Below are 20506 nucleotides of genomic sequence, written 5' to 3'. Positions count from 1 at the left end.
TTGACATGGGGTTGTTTGTTACTGCAGCATATCTTCACCTCTCCTATCTCATAAGAAATCAAATATGTTTCTGCATATATCAACTTCTAATAAAAAATAGTCTAATAAAAACTAAGTGACAACTTAAAAATAAATGCAAGATGCATATTCATTGTATCTTTAAGGCCTTAGGAAATATAAAAGTATTCTTAGAAACCATGGGTAAGAGCGACAAAATAATTCAATGGGGAAAGGATAGTCTTTTCAACAAATAGGGCTGGAGTAACTGGATGTCCCCAGGTAAAAGAATGAAGTTGGGCCCCTACCTCACACCATATGTAAAAATTAATTGGAAATGGATCAAAGACTTAAATATAAGAGCCAAAGTACAAACGTCTTAGAAGAAAATGTCGAGGGAAACCTTCACGTCCTTGATTTGGCAACGGTTTCTCAGCTATGCCATCAAACCACAAGCAACCAAAAAAAAAAAATTGGGCTTCATCAAAATCGAAAACATTTGTGCTTCAAAGGACACCATCAAGAAAGTGAAAAAGACAATTCACTGAATGGGGAAAATATTTGTAAATCATATACGTGATAAGGAACTTGTATTCCTTCTCATTCTTACAACTCAAGAATAAAAAGCAACCTATTTTTTTTTTAATGGGCAGAGGCTCTGAATAGATATTTCCCCAGAGAAGATAAACAAATGGCTAATAGCACATGAAAATATGCTCAGCAACATTAATCACTGGGGAAATGTAAATCAGAATCACTAATCAAAACCACAAAAATGCAAATCCACTTCACATCCACAGGATGTCTGTAATAAAAAAGATGGACAATAACAAGTGTTGGTGAGGAAGCGGAGAAACTGAAACACTCCTACCCTGCTGGTGGGAATGTGAAATAGTGCAGCTCCTTTGGAAAATAGTCTGGCTCTTCCTCAAAAGTTTACTCATAGAGTTACCATATGACCCCACAGTTCCACTCCACGTATATACCCAAGAGAAATGAAGACATATGTCCACACATATGGACATTTATATGGCAATAAAAAGGAACAAAGAACTGACACCTGCTGCAACATGGATGGACCTTGGAGAAATAATGCTAAGTGAAAGAAGCCAGTCCAAACGAACACATATGATATGACTCCAGAACAGGCAGACTTATAGAGATTGAAAGTAGATGAATAGTTGCCTTAGGCGGGGGAGGAGGGAGGAGCTTGGGGGCAGTGGGACAGGACTGTTAATGGGTAAAAGGCTTTCTTTTTGGAGGAATAAACTTGTTCAAAAATTGGGTTGTGATATTGACTGTACAACCCTGTGAATAGACTAAAAAACTTTGAATTGTACACTTTAAATGGGTGAAGTGTATGGTATGTTAATTATATCTCAGTGGAGATATACACACAGACAATAAGAGGAAGAGACAAAGAATGAAGTATAAAAAGAATCAGTGGATTAATTTTAGAAGAGAAAACTGAGTGATGGGAAAAGAAAAGCCAAAATCAGGAGGGTCTGATGGCGGATCCCTTGTCAGTGGGTCCCCTCGTGCTCACTGAGCCCCCGTGTATGGCCCTCGGTGGGATATGGTGGCAGCAGGTGGAGAATGTGGCCTGGCTAGGTGACTGCTCAGTGAGGAGACAAGACAGACACAGGGGAGGCGCTGAATCCCGTGATGGTGACCCCATGGGGCAGAAGGATGATGGAAGAGGGCACCTGTCTAATTGTGCTTCTGAAGGATTGTGAAAAGGCCAGGGGTGAGTCCCTCAAGTTCCCACTTGTTGTGACTGCCTCCTCGACAGCTAGGGGTCCTGGAGAGAACCGTGGCCTGAACTTGGGGTTCCCCTTGGAGAGGTCCCTGATAGGCTGGGCTTCTCCATCACAATGGTTGGCTGATTCAGGGGTGAAGGTGAGCTTTGCAGAGAGCCTCAGACACCTCAGCTGAGCTGCCAGTGTCCTTGTCAGACCCCTGAGCCTTCCATAGGAGGGAGGTGCTGGGTGGGGGCAGCGCAGCCCAGACCCTGTTTCCTGCATCACCACTAACTACCTGTGTGCCAAGCTCCTTTCTCTTCCTGTGCCTCACTTTCCTCTTCTGCAAAATGAGGTCTAAGGCCATGCACATGGGGTCCTCGTGCAGGTCCAGTGGGACCTGACACAGCAAGCACCCCTGTGCTTCAGTTGCAGGGACTGTGGATTTGAAATGACCAGTCCCATGAATGCAGCTGCGTGCATGCCCCCAGGTAACCCACAGCATTGAGGGCACTGGCACATGCTTGCTATTTTGAGCCACTCAGCTTTGGGGTGCTTTGTTACGCAGCATTAGATTACTGTAGGGGACAGCTGTAGGAGACAAGGTGTTTGCTACCAGGGCAAACCGTGCTGCCAGGATTGGTACCAGCCCGGGAACACTGTCAGCTCAGTCTGGGAACTTGGGGATTTCTCCTAAGGGCCGTGATGCAGAAAGAGAATCCAAAGAAGTTGGGGGAAAGAAACCACCTTCACACACTCTCCCTGGTGGCTCATACAGGCCCATCCATTCCCTGTGCCCCCACCCCCAGGATTATACACATGCCAGATGGTAAAATACATGGCCAGTCTCCTATGAGAGCAGGGCACGTGCAGAGACGTGCTCTGCTCAAAGGAGCAGCAGAGTCAAAAGGCGGATAATCCAACACACACTCAGGAAGCGGTAACGTGCGGTGATAAAGCACCCAGTGGGCTTCAGTATCCGCGGCTCTGAGCTGCGTGACAAAGGACAAGTCACCTGGCGAGATTCAGCTTCCTTGTCAGTAAAATGGGGATGGAAACATCACCTGGAAACAGGGAGAGGATGACATTGGATAACGAATGTAAAGTGGGAGCCCAGGGACTCGGGGGCACCCTGAATGGGGCTTGGGGATGAGGACCAAGGACCCACGCCAGTGTGGCTCATGGTCTCACCCAGGCCTTCCAACTCACCAAGGTCCTATCTGCTCTAGGACTCTGGGCAGAATGCTCCCCATGGACAAGGAGGTATAGCCTCCACGGACAGGATGGTGAAGACAGCTTAATAAGCAGACGCCACCTGGGGCGGGGAGAGACCTGGTTCTTCCTATTGGGATGGGAGCTGCCATCATCATCACCATCGTCACCATCATCACCACCATCGTCATCATCATCACCATCATCATCACCATCGTCATCATCATCATCACCATCATCACCATCATCACCACCGTCGTCATCATCATCACCATCATCACCATCATCATCACCATCAAGATAGTATTTGCTGGGTGACTACATTCTTTACACATGCTTGGTGGGTGTTCTTATTACCATGGTTTTACAGAGGAAGAAACTGAGGCACAGGGGGTTAAGTAATTTGCCCTGGACTGTGCACTAGTGAGCAGCAGAGACGCCGATCCCCTGCACTCCTGAGCTGGAGCTCTTAGCTGCTTCTCTGCTTGGCCCCACGTGAGAGCTAAAGAAACAGCCTCCGTGACAGTCCAATGGGGTGAAGGGCCCCTCCTTAACCAAAAGACAGGCTCGGCAGCTTGGCCGGCAGGGCCGAGGCCTCTTCCTGCCTCCAGCACTCTTCCTGAGGCTGTGCCTGTCAACGCAACACCACCCTTTGGTACCAGGAGTCTGGGTGGCACACCGCAGACAGACTCAAGGAGACGGGTCCTGTCTGGCCTGGGGACCCTCTAAGCTGGGCCAGCCAGGCCAGTCTGTGCCTGGGCTTTATTCGAAGCAGAAGCCTAAAACCCCTTGAGGGCAGAGTAGCCAAGTGGTGAGCACTCTGCTCAGGGGTCAGAAGGGCTGGGGCACTGTTTCCAGCTCTGACACCTTGGAAAGACTCTCTTCTCTAGACCTCAGTGTGTTCATCTGTAAAACAGGGATGATAATAGTAGCTGCATCCCAAGGTCATCATAAGGACTATTTGTGAAGCTCATAGCCCGGTGCCCAAAAGGTGTTAGCACCTTGTCTCAGCTAAACAATAGGGCAAGGGGACTAGTCCACACCTTGGCCAAGATAGCTGGAAAACTCAGGCACAAGCCAGCAGAACTCCAGATGAGGCCTCTGGCCTGTGTGGGGGGGGTGGGTCTGAGTTGTGGGCCCACCATGGGGTCTCAAAGGGCAGGTCTGGGGCTTGGCAAAGCCGTCATGACAGTGATGAAATCCTCTTCCTGCAGCACATCTCATTTTTGGAGAATGGCTCTGTTATGTGCTGAGTTTTTACACCCCCAGAAATTCATAGATTGGAGCCCTGACTCACAGGACCTCAGAACGACTGTATTTGGAATCAGGACTTAAAAGAAGTGATTAGATTAAAAGGAGGCTGTTAGGGTGGACCCTAACCCAATCTGACTGGTGTCCTTATACTAGAAGGATATTGGGACACACAAAGAGACAGCACACAGAGAAAAGGCCATGTGAGGACACAGCGAGAAGGCGGCTGTCTGCAAGACAAGAAGACAGGCCTCAAAAGAAACCAAACCTGCCCACACCTTGATCTTGAACTTCTAGCCTCCAGAACTGTGAGAAAATAAATGTCTATTGTTTCAGCCGTTCCATCTGCGGTATGTTACCTGGTAGTAACAAAGACAAGCTAAGACAAGCTTTGTCTTCTAAGCCCAGCTCCCCACATGGCCATGCATCTCTTTACCTGGCTGAGGGCTCATAGACCTTCAAGTGCAGAACTCTGTGGCTCCCTGTTCAAGGTCATGCTTGCCAAATCAGGGCCCAACCCTCCTGCGGACCCTTCCAGAGAGGATATCAGGAAGCTTCGGCCTTTGGGGTCTGAGAGCATCGCAAGCACCCACTGGGCTGCTCTTGTACGGCCCAGAGGAGTCACAGTTAAGAAGAGCGGTGTTTACTCAAAAGGTACACTCAGAATGCACTTACTAAAGCTTCTGTGGTATACTTTCTTACGAAGTAGATATTATTCATTTTTTTTAAACTTGGGAACCTGATTAAGGAGAAATGAGTATATTCGACTGAAGGTGACAACAGTCAAAAGACCGGATATTTACGCTGAAGACCACTTTGAAATCACCATCCTGACCGTCGCTGTGACCAAACCCTGAAGCTCAGACACTGGTGGTAACAAGAGCTGGGAAGTTCCCCTTTTAGGGAAGCAACCAGCAGCTTCCTACAAATAATCAGTCATTACCAAGGTCACCAGGGGAGGGGCTTGTCAAATCCCGCTCTGTTACCGAAACAAAGAAAAAGCAATCAAAAGGGAAGGCGCAATTAGAGGCCAGCGCACCTTAGGCTACAACCATCTCACATGCCTCAGAGAAGCAGAGCTGACAGGTTGAGCTCAGGGGGAGTTTTAGACACCTTAGGTGCTCAACACCGTTACTGAGAAAAACAGAAGAGTGGCCAGGGAAAAGCACAGATGTGTTACACACACACGTGTACCCCCATCCCCAGCTGGTCTCTGACACCCTGGTATCCGCTGTGGCCCCTCGCAGTGCAGCCGCATCCCCACGCAGGTCTGCAGCTCACGGGCTTCCGGACCACTGAAGCCGGGTCAGTCCCTGGCTTGGCCCTGCTGCCTGGGAAGCACCATCCGCATCAAAGTGAAATCCCCTGGGATGCTGTCACACGAAATGCCACCCCACCCAAGGATCCTCCCAGCTTTAACTCACTTTCAAGTAACTTAAAACAATGCCAGGGCCTTTCAGCAAATATAAAATGAGCCCCCGCTCACTTTCTTCTGGGAATCAAAACCGAGAATGCTGGGGGAGGAATGATGTCTGTAAGTGCAATCAGGGGGCCTGGAGGTTCACACTTCCTGCTGCATGACTGCTCTCTGCTCAGAGCTTGCTTTTTCTCCTGCTGCTTTTCCAGGAACGGGCAGAAAGACTCGTGATAAATGCATCAGCCGTCTCCAAGTGCCAGGGCACTGGAGGCTTCGAATGCATCAAGCCGGACCTCGTAGGGCCACATCTGCAGGACTTCTGGGCGGGCCCTGCTCGGAGTTACACACTAGCGCTTCCCCTGGCTTTAGCTGTTCCGGGGGTGGGGGCCCAGGCCAGGCCTTCTGATGTCATAATAAACATCACTGACCTTATAAACTTAGAGCATTGATGCATTTTTCATGTCTGAGAATCACACTGAATTGTTAACATCTTAGAAGATGGCCGAATGCTGCATCTAGGTTTTCTCTTTCTCTTAAAGGTGAATTATTGAGCAGGAATGCTCTTTGCCCAGGACCCCACCCCGGCTCTGAGATTCCCGTGTGCACCCAGCTGGTTACCATTTGCAAGGTCAGATCCATTCCCATCGGTGCTGGGGGAAAAAAGAGGAGCACAGTTGGAGGAGGGGCTTCCTCCAGGGGGTGGGGGAGGGAGAAGGCTGAGCGGCAGCTCCAAATGGAGCCAACAGGAGAACACTTTAGTGAGGAAAGAACACTGCCGGAGCCAGGGGTGCTGTCTGCAGATGGAGACGGATGCACGTTCATTTGCAGAGCATCACGGGCCGGGGCACAGGTGAGTAATTTAAAGAGGTAATTGAGATCATACGTGAGAATAATAACCTTAGCTGTCAAAGGCTCTTGAAATTTCTCATTTGACTCACATTTAAGTGGATGGGTCTGTAATGTAGTGAATTTCACATCTCTGCCCAGGAAACCTTGAGCTTTGCACAGTATTCTCTGCAGAAGACAAAGTTGTTGCCCAAACCATGTTTCATAATAAAATGTGTTCTTGAGCCCCAAAGAATTGCTGAGCACTACACAGTATCCGCGTAGGGGCGACACTTTGAAAACAACAGCAACAACAACAGCAAAAACCATGTCAGACACTCAGCGTTTCCTCTTGAGGCAAGAACAGCAAAAAGAAATTGGTCTGCTGGTTGAGGAGCAGGGGAGACAGGCTGGTGGGGGCAGAGGAGGGGAGGTGCAATTCTGCGCGGTAGAGACTTTAACCTTGACCAAAGAGAGGTCTGGCTTTTGTCCTTGCCTTCCGGGAGGTGATCTCTAAGCCCTTGGAATGTCCTGCTGGAGGGAGTGGCTTAGTTTGCCTGAGTCACTGGAGAGTCCTACAGTCTCGTTTAAGGTAGGAGCTGGTTACAGTGGAGAGTTGTAGGGTAGGGGCTGGCCACTCTAGAAGGATCAACTATGTGGTTTAGGGAAGGACTTTCGGTCACACAGTTTCAGCCAACTCGGGAGAGGCCGGAGACCGAGATCAGCCGTGAGGGCAATCCCTCACGCCTCCGCGGTGGAGCCCCAAGAGAAACTCTGGACACCGAGGCTCAGGTGAGCTTCCCTGACTGGTGATTTTCCGTGAGCATTGTCACACATTGATGCAGGGACATTAGTGCTGACCACAGGCCACGGGAGAAGACAGTGGAAGGTGGGTGTTTGGTGCCCTCCTGGACCTGCCGGACACGCTTCTTCCCTTGGCTGGTTTCCATCTGAATCCCTTTGATGTAATAAACTGTAACTGGGAGTATAGCGGCTTTCATGGCCTCTATGAGTCCTTTCCACGAATGATGGAAACCGTGCATGGATTGTGAGTTGGCTGACTGTTTGCACATTCTTTCTACATATGGAGAGCGTTCCTCTGAACAAACATAGTTTTCATACAGAGTTAACGCCTGTCAAGTGCATCCTCTTCCTGATGGGAGCACAGAGGGACTCCCTGCCCCTCTCATGTGCTCCCCTAATACTCGGAACCTGCCCCTATGGGGCACTCATCACACCAACTGTGCTGTCCGGCTTGCCTCATGTCCTGGGCCGTGCACTCCTGGAGGTAGGGGCAGTTGACCCGTAAAGCCCTGAACCCAGGAGAGTGCCCCTCAGATGCCCAGTTGACCCGTAAAGCCCTGAACCCAGGAGAGTGCCCAGTTGACCCGTAAAGCCCTGAACCCAGGAGAGTGCCCCTCAGATGCCTGGGACTCAGCAGGTACCAGTTACTGATGGGCAGGTGTACAGGCTGCCTTCTGCCAAAGCTGTTTCTTCCATTGTGGTTTGTGACCTGGCTGAGGGTCATGAACGTGAAGCTGTTGGCATGGAGCCTGGCTGGAGTGGCTGTCACTGTCATACCAGAGCACTTTGGTGCAGTGAATTCCATGGAGGTGGGTGTGGACCGGCAGGTTTCATGGCTCCTGACTCAGCTACCCACCTACCGACTCATTCATTCACTTATTCATTCACTCACCAGGCTAAGGTAGAGCTGGGTCAGACAATGAGGGAATCACAGAGGGTCAGATGACGCCCTCCTCCAGACCCCAGGATGGTGACACACCATGCAGCGACTTGCCAAGGACCTGGTCCAGAGGGGAGATGGGTCTGAGCAGCTCAGGGAGGAGACTTGCTTTTTCTCTTCCTTTTCCAAATCCAGGGAGCTGAGTAGTGAATTCTCTGCCCCTTAAAAGCTCTGAAGGCAGCCTCAAGGGCACATTTTTAATAAAGGTCAAGCTTCTGCATTCTTGCCTTGGGTTATTTGCCTGAAGCTTGTCCAGTGACAGGGAAACCAGAAAGGGGTTGATGGTGCCTGGTCAGTTCTGGACACCCTCCCCAGCTGCTTCTGACATCAGGGATCCTGTAGCCTAAAGCTGGAGTCAGTCAGCAGTGTCACAAAGACACCACTGTCCGTCCATCCATCCGTCCATCCATCCATCCATCCATCCATCCATCCGTCCGTCCATCTATCCCTTGAAGAAATATTTATTGAGCACCTACTGTGTTCCTGGCCTCTTAGGACATGATTATAACTAAGACAAAAGTCCTTGGCCTCAGAACTCAGCTATATCCTCACCTTTGCCAATTTCATCCACACCCCTTGACCCATTTCTTCCCATGCCACCTCCATGCAGTCATGTCACAGATGTCTCTCTCCTGCCCACATGCTTCTCTGAGCTCTGGAGCCTAAGTCCACTCACTTGCTGTTGTTGACTTTTCCCATGGATGTCCCAAAGGCCCTTCAGACTAGCCCAACTCATGACCAGTCCTCCTCCAGGGTGCACGACACGGAGCGCCCGTACCTAACCCATCTACAAGTCTTACTGATGCTACCTCCTGAATCTCTCTTGATGGTCCCCTTTTCCCAGAACCGCCAAGTCCAGCATCATCTCCAGCCTGGAGGATTCACTGGTCTACCCTCGCCAGTTCTGGCTCTCCTTCAATCCGTCCTCCACGCAGCAGCCAAGAGCACTTCCTGAAATGCAAACTTGGTCACGTCCATGCCTCTCAAACCTTCCATGGCTTCCCTCTCGTTGGGGATAAAGCCAGCACGCCTCAGCCTGGCTGGTGCTTGGGTACCCCTCTAACCTGTCTGGTCTGATCCCCAGCCCCTCTCCACCTCCCCAGCCTTCACATGCTCCCTTATATCCATGAGGCTCCTCCCACCGCAGGGCTGTCCGTGCACGCTGTTCCCCATGCTGTTCCCTCCCCTCTCCGTGGAGTTAACTTCTGCTCCTCCCTCAGATCTCGGCTCAGGGGCCACTTCTTCAAGAAATCCCTCCCAGACCTCCTCTTAACCCTCCATCACAAGCTCCCCACACACTTATTTGTGCAAAGGTTTGGCGTTCAGGTCTGATTTTTCCTCTGCTAGATGGTAAGCTGGGTGAGCACAGGAACCTCATCTGCTCTTTTTCATTCATTCCTTTGTTCTAATCTCAGCACTGGCCCAGGGCTTGCCACCTAGTGGGGGCTCCGGTACCAGTTAGGGAATAAATGATTACAAAGAGAGAATTGCTAAGGGAGGAATTTACAAAGTGTAATGGAAAAGCCAAATAAAAAGAAGGCATCCTGTGTGGGCGGCAGTGGGATGAGGGGGGAAGTCAGCTTTTAGAGGGGAAGGGCCTTACAGTAGAAATTTTCAGCAGAGCAGGAGTTCTCTAGAGCAGCCCCAGGAAAAATAACCTGAGAGACCAGAGGGAACGGCATGTGTGAAGGCCTCGAGGTGAGAAACACTACAGGATGTTTGGGGAAATCGGGTATTTTGGTGGAGAGGAGGGGAGAGCCTTGTGCAGGGGGAGAGGAGGTGACGGCTGAAGGTAAGCCGAGAAAGACAGGCTGAGGGCAGCTTAGAAAGGGTCTTGGATTCCGTGCTGCAGTCAGAGTTGATTCTGACCTTCCCAGATGACCACGCCCCTCCCAACAGGTGCCGCTGGCAGCCCCGCCTCCATTTCTAACTCATCGTGCTGCACTGGGTTACAATCGCCAATTTTGGGGCCTGTCTCTCCCAGGGGACCGCACCTTGCACAGCGCCTGGCACACAGCGGGTTCCCGTCAATCCTTTCCAAAAGCATCAGGGATACACAGCATGGATGGGGAGGGAAAGAATGTGGCGGCAGGAAGGCCAACGGCGAGGCTCCAAGCCCGGGTGTGTGACGCTAAAGGCCTGAGATAGAAAAATGGTAGAGGACCCCGGAAGGTGGGAGGAGGAAGCCCTGGGGGGTTTTTAAAAGTCCTACTTTGCAAACTGCTTGCCTTGGGGGAAGAGGGTTGTGGGGAAGGGAGAAGCAGGGATGAAGGATGTTTCTAGCTCTGGAGACCCCCATCGGACGCAGCATAACTATAGTAGGGAGAACAGGCGCAGAGGAAGGCTCTCGTTGTGTGGAGGTCAGGAGCCGGTGGATGGGGTCAGACCGCTGTGTATGATCCTCTCGGCATCACCTGCTCCCTGTGTGTCTGCGTCCTCACCTGTAGGATGGGGGACCTCGTAGGTAGTTGGGAAGTTGGAGTGAATCGATATGCGTAAACGCTTCGTGGATAGGGCCCGGCAGGTGGTGGCACGTAGATGTCAGCTGCTGTGACCCCTGGGTGGACAGCTCTGTGCCAACAGGTCTGCCAGCTCTCCCTCGTGTCTCAAGACCAAGGGATGCAGCTTTGGTGTCGCTGAGGCGACCCAAGGCGTCAGCAGCTCTTCTAAAAGTGGGTGTCACCAAATGGGGTGAGGGCCCATCTCGGACCTGGGCAGGAGAAAGGACACTCGGGGGACCTCTCCATCTGCTGATGTCAGGACTGGCCCAGGGCCTCGGCCAGCTGGTTTCTCACCTGCCCTGTGTCCCGGCTTCCGGAGTCTGTGAGTCTGGCTGTGGGGTGGAGAAGGGGAAGTGGGTGGAGGGTGCAGGGCACACGCTGATCTTGAGTCGGGAGGGCTTCTGTCCTGATTCGGCAGTGGTTTGGGGCAAGTGGCCGCTCTTCTGGGGGCCCAGATTCCTTCCAGAGGGATGAGGAGGTTGGACAATGCGACAACCGTTTCTTCCAAGTTCTAATTCTTGAACATTCTAAGTCTGTTTCTGATGTATCAATTATTTCCACTCTGCCACGGATTTTTTTAAGTGTCTCCCATTATTAAGTATGGAACATCTGACACATACCTGCCTGTCACTTTTTTTTCCTCAAGCAAAGGACTTTAAGTTCACAAGTGGAACATGTCAGCAGTGGAGGGAGCTGGTCTTCAGCCTATCAGGCTCCTGTGAATGTCTCGTTGTCACAGAGGCGGGAGACAAGGTCAGTCGCTGGGCTGCTTGGAAAGGATCAGAAACACGTGTATTTGGGTAGTTTTTAAAAGGAGGGGGCTTGTGCTCGCCCCACCCAGAGGCTGGGATCTGGATCGTTGGTAGGGGAGGTGGGAATCTCCTCTCATCCAGCTCCAGGACCGCCAGGACCCCGTTTCCTTCTGGAGGCCACACCAGCCCCCGCTCCACCCACGGCCCCTTCTCCTTGCTCACGGGCGATGTCCTGGGTCTCCCCGTCTCAGGACCATTGCTCCCACTGCTGGGTCAACAGATCAGCATATCCATTATTCTCCAGGGAGGTGCATTCTGGGGCCGGATCCTAGGAAAGGCTAAGGAAGCCTTCAAATCGCTGGCCTGAACTGGCCGTCTCCCCAGGCCCTCTGCCAAGAGGACTTTCTTCGAGGCCACGCCCCCTGAAGCACAGCTGACCCGCGTCTCAATGGCGCAGTGGAATAATGGGAGTCCGATGTAACTGATTAAGGAGGGACCAGGACTGCCGGGCAGCCGTTGGGTCCATCTGCAGGATTCCCGCATTCCAGCCACAACCAGTGGTCGGGGTCTGAGAGCCGTCTCCACTGGGTCTGACATCCACACACCGTTGGGCGGGTGAGTCACAGTTTGTTCCTGCTTTGGGACTTGGCACCAGTCCCTGCACCCCAGTGGGGAGCAACTGGGAGGGAGTTTGTCCCTGGGACTCAGAGCAGATGTGGATAGACGTCTCCCTGAGCCTGGGGCCAGCGAAGCTGCCTCTCTGGGGCCCGCACACCTGTGGGATGGTTTTCTGGGCCAACAGCAGAGGGCAAGGCAGGAAGGGCAGGGCCCGGGGCTTTTTCTCTGGCTGCACGAGGAGGGGTGGAGGCACAAGATCTCCTGGGCCAGGTCTTTCCTGTCCCAGCCTGGGGAGAGTCAGGGATGTGAGCTCAGAGACAGGGTACCAGAGTTTTCGGCCAATTCTCTGGGTTCTTTAAATTCACGGAGCTCCCTCCTGCCGTGGGGTCTTCCTACATGCGGTTTCCTCTGCCTGGGATGCTCTGCTCCCCTTCTCCTGGTATTAACACGGCTGCCACCTCCTTTTTCTTGAAACACCCTCTTCCGGCCTCCCGGCGGTCCCATCCTCTCCATCTTCCTCCTCTCGCTCGATGCTTCTTCTTCTTTGCCAGCAACTTTTCCGTTTGACATTTAAATCCTGGGGGAGCCCATGCTTGACCCTGTGCCCTCTCCTCTCCTTTATCCACCCTCTTTCAGGAGCAACTGCCTCTAGACCCACGGCTTTAAATTCCATTGCTGAGCTGATGACATCTAAATTTTATCTCCTTTCTGGGCCCCCCCTTGGCCTGCAGACTTTCAAACCCAACTGTACCCTTGGCAACTCTAATAGGCCGTGAACCAGAATATGAACAAAACCCACCTGAGATTCCCTCTCTCCCACCTTCTTCAAAGTCCTTCATCTCAGGAAATGGTCCCGTGTCCCCCACCATTGTTTAAGCCCCAAATCTAGGCACTACCCATCCTTCTCTTGCTTATCCTCCATGTTCAAATCATCAGCAGGGCCCCTGACTCTACCCCCAAGAAGTCCCCAGACTGTGTCTCTTGGGATTCATCAGCACCGGCCTTGTCGGAGCCGCTCTCATCTCTTGCCCGCACTGATGCAAGAGCGCCCGGGGTGGTCACCCTCTGAGTAGAGACACAGTTCATGTTCCAGACAGCAGCCGGGGCGGGGGCGGAGCGTGTCACCTCACTGGCTTATAAGCCTCCCGCGTCCTCGGGATCAAGTCCCAGCCCCCTGCCCTGGCTGAGGGGCCCCCGGAGGCCCGGCCCCTTCTCGTTCCGCTGCACCTCCCCTTAGCCTGCTCACCGTGCGGCCCCTACACGCCAAGCTCCGGGTCTCGCAGGGAACTCTGTACTGCGATTCCCTCGGCCTGGAACGTCCTTCCCAGGATCTTCGCGTGTGCGTCCTTTCTGACATCGCGCCTCCCCAGAGAGGCCTCCGCCGGCCGCCGACCTCAAGCAGCCACCCTGCCCCCCTCTACCAGGCTGCCCATGGTAAGTGCCCCGATATTTCCTCTGTGATGTGTTTATTATCTTTCTCCCGCCTCTAGAATGTAAACTCCACGAGAACGAAGGTCCCCTGGCATCAGAGCGGTGTCTGGTGATGCAAGAAGGGACGGCCCTCGTGGAAGGAGGCAAGAGTAGAGGCCAGGAGCAGGAGGAGGATGCGCAAGGACGTTTGGGGCCGAGTCAAGGTGGTGGCAGAGGGGATGGAGAGAAGGCCACTAGGATGGTGACGGGTTTGGGGGGCGTGAGCAGGGGGTCTCAGGAATGACTCTGGGTTTTCTGGGGTGGCCTTTCCGCCGAGGCTGTAGGAGGTATAGGATCTGGAGGGGGCGCATGGCAAGAAGAGAACAATTGTGAGTAACATTTGGGACACGTTGACTTGCCCAAGAAAACCGGAGCAGCGACGTCCTGGGGCAGCTAGATGGAAGGTTCTGGATCTGAGAAGAGGCACAAAGGTGGACGTATCAGTGCACCTTTACAGACGGTAAAGAGGGTCCTGGGTGGGGCTAAGCCCTCACGGAGAGTGGGCAGAGGGAGAAGGGAGGGGCCTGGAGACAGCATCCCAGGGCCTGCCGGGTCTTTAATCCACTGAATGAATCCACAAGGGACCACCTCCTCCCCTTGTGAAGCCCTCTGACCCTAGGCTCTGAGACCCCACCCTCTTCTGTGTCCCTCCGACTACCCCCACTGTTCCTTCTCAGTCTCCATCGCCAGTTCCTCCTTCTGGAATGTTCTGTTAACGTTCACATAGCCTGCGCTCTCCGGGGCCTCTCTCTTCTCGCTCTGCCTCAGAACGTGACCTTATTTGGAAATAGGGTCTTGGTAATTAGTTAATTACAGATGTAACTAGTTTAAGATGAATTCATTGGATTGGGTGGGGCCCTAATCCAATGACCCGTGTCCTTGTAAGAAGAGAAAACAGAGACACAGAGACACACAGAGAAGGAAGATGCCATGTGATGATGGAGGCAGAGGCTGGAGTTATGTTGCCACCAGCCAAGGAGTGCCCAGGGTTGCCAGCGGCCCCTGGAAGCTGGAAGAGGCAAGAGGATTCTCCCTTAGAGCCTTCAGAGAGAGCATGGCCCTGCCAGCACCAGGGCCTCTAGAACTTCCAGCCTCTAGAACTGCCAGGAAACTCATGCAACAGTCAAGGATAACTTGGTTGATATTGACCATGGGAGGGTCTGAGCCTCCCACCTTCGCGCCTCAGGATGAGCCACCTGCCCCCGGTGGCCAAAAGCTGCCCCCGCAGGAGTGGCCACGTCTGCCGGAGCTCTGGGTCTTCGCCCACTGGTTTTTACTTTGCTACCTGCCCCAATAGCCAGGATGAGGACCCAGGGGCTGTCTCCTCGGCCTCTGCAGATGCTGGGCTTGCCGTTTCTCTGCAGGGCACCATTTGTCACTGATGCAAGGAGGCGGGTGAGGCCCAGCCCCAAGGTGACCCATTCCTGCCACCCAGATCCATTTGGTGTGGCCCCAGCCACAAGCAGCAGATCACGCCTCCGGGAGACATCTGAGCACCAGGCCCCTTGGTTTCTGCCTAAGGAGGGCTAAGGACACCCACCCCCATCTGTAAGGATGTGGACCCCATAGAGCACAGAGGCACTGACTATGAAGAGGCAGCCTGTGCTTTGGAGTGAGGCCTTGACTGGGTAGCTGCAGCTCAGACCAGAGTCCCTTCCTGCCACTCAGCTTCATGTCCCGAGTGTAAGACTGGCTCAAACCAGTCTCTGCCACTACCGACTTATCTCTTAGGTCCCCGCTATGTAAAGAAATACCCAGACACCCATGAGTTAACACACTGGAGTGTGCCCTAGACCCCACTCTAGATGAATGCCAGAAGATTCTTCACAGTGCCCCTTCTTACTTACAGAGAAGACCCCTGCGTCCAAGCTTCTGAAACTTCTTCAAAGTGCTCCCAGAGGCAGGAGGGTGTGGGCCCTCGGGGCACTGACTTTGCCTGTGGTTCAAGGCGCTCTCCAAAGTCAAGCCCATTCACTGATGCTCTATGTCTGATCTAAAAAACTCTCCTGAATTTTGTATTCTACCCCACGAAACAAACTGTATTTGTTTCAGTAAAACAGTGGCATTTAAAATTCATTACAACTTAACATTTGCTCCTCTCCCCACATTATCTGGTAAAAGTGATACACTTTCTGTCTGGCTCTGTCGATGTTCTCCCATGTAGACAGTTCATCACGGGCTCAGAGCTGGGGGACTGGCAGGCCGGCTGGGGGATCTGCAGGATGGAGGGAGCCAGGCCAGGAGGGGCCAGCAAGGTACACTCATCTGAAAGCCCTGGAGTGTCCTCACTGGAGGGAGGAAACATCCAGAAGCTTCCCAGGGGCCATTCTCACAGCTGGAGTGGCCCCTCCTGCTGCCCCTGGGCTGCACCCTTGGCCTCTGGCTCAGTGTGTGATCTTCCACTCCTGGTAGTTGGAGGCTGCTATTAGAAACCAGCGGGGGGGGGGGGGGGGGGGGCGGGGAGAGGCTGGCAGAAGCATGGCCACAGGCCAGGGACAGGCAGCTGGGAGGGGGGGAGGGGACAGAGCTGGGGACCATCCCAGCTACACATCTTCCATCTATTAGCACAGAAGCCTCGGTCACAGAAGGCCAATCCAGGAGGCCAAATCTTGCTTTTCCTTCTCTCCACCTCCTTACAGGGGGCAAGGCTCCCACCTTCCCACACCTCTAACCCGGAGCCAGGCTGCCCCAGAGGCTGGCTTGCCAGATACCCTCCTCTGGCCCAGGTGAGCTGGAGGGCAGGCTGCGGGGGGTGGGGGTGGGGGTGTCCGCCCTGCCCCAAGGCTTCATATGCCGAAGCAGGCACCTGGACCGTGAGATGTGAGTTCCCGCCCCCTCCCTCTGCCTGAGATTACACGGTCCCTCCCCCACCGGAGGGTGGCAGGAGACCTGCCCAGGTGGCTGACGGGCTGAGCCCAAGAAAGCTGCATCCGTGCATCGCACCAATCCTCTCACTCCGGCAGGAGGCTCAGCTGCCCGAGAGGCAGTTGAAAATAGTCTAAGAATAAGCGGCTTAGTCCGGTTTGGAGAGGGGCCCAGCTAGGTAGGGGTGGGCCAAGGCCTTGGGGAGCATCAGCTGGTTAAGGGAAAGAACCAGGCACCCAGAAGTTCCACTCACCTTTCTTCCAGGGACAGGGATCTCTTAAAGGTGTCCTAGTGCCCTTGGCCAGATGTGCGCCCCACCCCCTCACTCCAGAGTCACAGGGTCAGGTGGCCTGGGTTGATTCTTTTTGCAAACACAGGCCCAGGAGAGGCCGTCTAAACACACAGCACAGCCTCCCCTCGCTCAGCACAGCCCTGGCTGTTTGTGTCCACAGGACCCCTGGCAGGCAGAAGGGACATTTCCCAGAGGCCCTCAGAAAATGGTCCCGGGGTAAACTGGCTGCTTGACTACCTCTCACCTGGAAGAGGTCCCATTGCGCCCCAAAGGCACAGCTGACCCACCCCGGACCACTCTGGGGTCCTGATGCAAGAGGCCTGGGGAAATCTGTTCTGAATCTGGACCTCTGGGGGAAGAAATGGTGAAGCTGGTAGTTCCCAGAGCCCCTTGGCTAAAGGAAGCGGCTGTTCCCCAGCCTGGGGCCCTTGCCGCTCCCTCTGCCTAGGATACTCCTCCTTCCCATCCGTCTCAGCCTGGCTGATGCCTGCTCAGGCTGGAGGCCTCAGTGGAAGAGTCACTTCCTCCTGGAAGCCTTCTTGAACACTGGGCTGGATGAAGCTCTCTTGATGTGTCCTGTGGGCACTTATTCGCTCATGCATTCAATCCTTCATAAGACAAACAGGTACTGTGGCCCGCAATCTGCCAGCCTGTAGGGCCTGTGTCCTCTAGAGGTCACAGTGCAGGGGCTGGGGAGGGTGGGCAAGTCCCCTAAGTTTGGGAGAAGCGCTGCAGCTCCCGAGACCCAGAGGACTATGCTCCCCCCTAAGTCGGCCTGGAGCAGGTAGATGCCGACGCTAGCGCCCCCTCTTCCTTGTTCTCCCTCCTCCCCCGTTTCCATGCTTGTCTCCGCCTGGATGGCTGTGTCCAACTGAGATTTGGGGGACACGGGGCCCCTGCGCCCATGACCCTCCCTGGGGACGATCGCCTCCCGCCCGACCAAGCTGCTCAGACAAAGGCTGCGCCCAGGACAAAGGCTGCGCCACTGCGGCTGCTGCTGCGCGCGCGGATTCGATTCCGCGTGCCCCACCCAGCCTTTAGTCTGGCAAACAAATCCATTTTTTTAAACAAATGAAAGCTGAAATCTCTTCCCAAACATTTCTCCCGCTCTGGGATGGAGGGAGGAGCAAAGAGCGCCCCCAGGATGGCAAGCAGGGCGACGGACGCGGGTGGAGTGGTGCGGGTCAGGAGCGCGCGCAGCGGGAGGCGGCCGCCGGCGCCAGAGCGCGCAGCCCTGGCGGCACGTCCCCGTTCTCTCCCCTGGGCTGGGGAGGGCTGAGCCGTGCCGCAGTCCGTGGGGCGGGCGCGGGCGCAACCTGCCCAGCGCTCCGCGCAGGGCCCCTGCATTGCAGCTGCGCCGGGCGTGCAAGCGTGCGTGTGTCTGTGTGTGCGCCTGTGTGCACGCGCGTCGCCCGGCCGCCGCACCCCAGTTCGCTCGGCGCTGCTGTCCCCTCGCCCCCTCCCGTTCCACCGCCGCCCCTCCCCCTGCCCGCAGCGCGCGCACCTCCCCGTCCCCGCGGTTCTAATTGAGAATTTGCCCGGTAACCTTGGGGGCGGGAGGCGCAGAGGGAAGGAGCCGCGGAACGGGAGGAGAGGGGAGAGGAGAGGAAGGCTTCTGACAGCCTGGTCGCTGCAGCATCTTCTTCGACACACTTCTTCACTGCCAGGCCACAGAGTTGGCCAGAGCCCGGGGGACCTCCACCCTCTGGGCTGTCCCAGCTGTCCCCTTTGCACTGGGAGGATTATGACCCTGGCGCTGAGGCTGCGGTTCTGCTCCCCCCCCACCACCGTTATTATGTATCAGGCTGGTGAAATGCTGGGAGAATGATCCTTGGGTAGATAAGTCACTTGTACTCATTTTGGGGCGGGGAGGGGGGGATGGAAAAGAGCAAGGAGACGGTAGTTTTACTCTTCCACCCTGGCAGGGTGGGCATCTCACGGTTCCTCTGCCCTGGCCCCCCTTCCCCTCCCACTATTGAAAGGACGCCTGGCCAAGCCCAAAGGGAAGGAGATTCATGGGGTCCTTCGGGGCCCCCATCTGCTCTCTGGAGGGGGGTGGCCCTGCCTTGTCCCTTCCCCAGCTCCTGTCATCTCTCCTGTGTATTCTGCCAGGGGCTGGGAGGATGCTTATTTCAACTGGAGGCCTATGGAGCTCAGAGCTCCAAGTGCTGGCAGAGGGGGCTGCTGCGGAGCAGGTGTCCTGCTTGGCCGAGGACTCAGGGGCGTGCTCGTCATGAAGCAGTGAAGGTGGCTTCCCCTCCCCACGATCTCTCTCACAGCATCCTCTCCTGCCGGCAGCCTCCTGGTACAGCCTGCCCTCTGGGCTTCCGGGGTGTGGGGGAAGGCTGATGATTCCTGCGCTCCGAGGCAAGGCACTGCCTGGCTAGACTTGGCTTTCTGAAGGGCTCCATCTTCCAGGCAGGTCCGACACTGACTGGTCCCTGCATCCTGCAGTGCACCCTGGTGAAGTGACCTGGTCACTGCGGGAGAGCCAGGGCTCTGCAGAGTTCCCTGTTCCCTTTCCCGTTTGTTCTGCAAAACTGAAACCGGATTTCCTGAACGGGAGCCCCCGGTCACCCTGCCCTTCTCTGTTACATCCTGCAGGTCATCGTCACAGCGCCGGCTGGCCCCAGCCCCGGCCAGGGTGGCTGCCAAGGCCAGCCTGGCGCTCCCAGGCAGCCACTGGCAGCGTGCAGGCGCCTGCTGGCCCAAAGCCACCTCTGGGGCCAGCTCAGAGGCTTCGGCGGCCAGGGCGGCCGCCAGGCCCCCGTCGCTGCTGGGGCCGGGGCTGGGGCGAGGCAGAGATTTACACACTGGGTGGCCCGGGGGAGCTGCCTGAGGCGCGCGCCCAAGCCCAGAGCGCCTCCAGCGGCCAGCAGCAAGGGGAGGTCTGAGAGGGGAGAAGGCAAAGGGCCGCTGTGGATGGGGGAGGGGGGCTCAAGGAGCTGACCCTCCCAGGGGGCCTGGGCCAGCTTAGCTGAGACCCAACACCTCGGGCCGGCAAGGTCTCTAGCAAGGTACCCCACAGACGGGCACCGCTGCGGCTGCCCTGATACTAAGGGCGGGTGTAAGCCATCCTTCTATCCTGTCTCGGTGCCCAGAGCAGACCATCAGCTCAGCCCCCCAGGCCAGCTCTGGGGCTTCCCCTGGGCATGCCCGGGCCTGGAAGGACAGCCTCTGCGACTTTTCTCTGCAGAGCCTCTGGCGCCCCAGGGGGAGCAGCCACTGCTCGGCACCCCCGTGCAGCAGGCCAGCGGCTCTCAGAGAAGCGTCCTTGGCCATCACGTCCTGCCTCCTGCCTTGGAGCCTCCGGGGGCTCCCTGTTCCTCCGCCCTCAGCTGGGTCGGGGAGGGCTTCCATGAGAAGGTATGGCTCACGGTCCCTAAAAGGCAGAAGCACTCAACACACAGCCTTGAAGTCCAGGCCTTGGAGTCAGAAAGAAGCCCAACCTGGGCTGCCTTCCCCCAGCCTCGCCCATTGCTGTTGCCTCTGAGAGGCTCAGGGCTTGGTGATGGCCTCCAGGAGCTCCCTCTGCTTCTAGAAACTGCCCTGGGGCTGGGGGTGGGGCAGCAGAGGATGCCTGGACCCTGCTGCCCCAGATCTGTCCGGAGAGGGGCCTCTCAGCAGCTCAGGGGCTTGTCTGGCCACTCAGACACCCTGGCAAGCCCTGGGTCCAACTCACCTACTCACTCTGTCCCAGGGAAAGACCGAGATTGAGGGTGGGGACCAGCCGGTCCTCTCGAGGTGCGACTTGCACCCCGAGCAGCAGAAGTTAGGAAACCTGGATGCTTCCTCCTTTTTCACACCTTGCACACAGGGTTCC

The 20506-nt window shown here is 55.2% G+C and overlaps 1 protein-coding gene across 15 annotated transcripts in view; it reads right to left on the bottom strand.

The window, feature by feature from the left end:
• The window catches only part of CAMTA1 (calmodulin binding transcription activator 1), an 892953-nt gene that overhangs the window by 58476 nt on the left and 813971 nt on the right, over positions 1-20506 (bottom strand). The gene's annotated exons all lie outside the window — the stretch shown is intronic.

This window comes from Pseudorca crassidens, chromosome 2 (assembly GCF_039906515.1).
Source record: "Pseudorca crassidens isolate mPseCra1 chromosome 2, mPseCra1.hap1, whole genome shotgun sequence".
NCBI lineage: Eukaryota > Metazoa > Chordata > Mammalia > Artiodactyla > Delphinidae > Pseudorca > Pseudorca crassidens.
The sequence above is the reverse complement of the archived record's forward strand: the minus strand, read 5'-3'. Positions and strand labels throughout refer to the sequence as shown.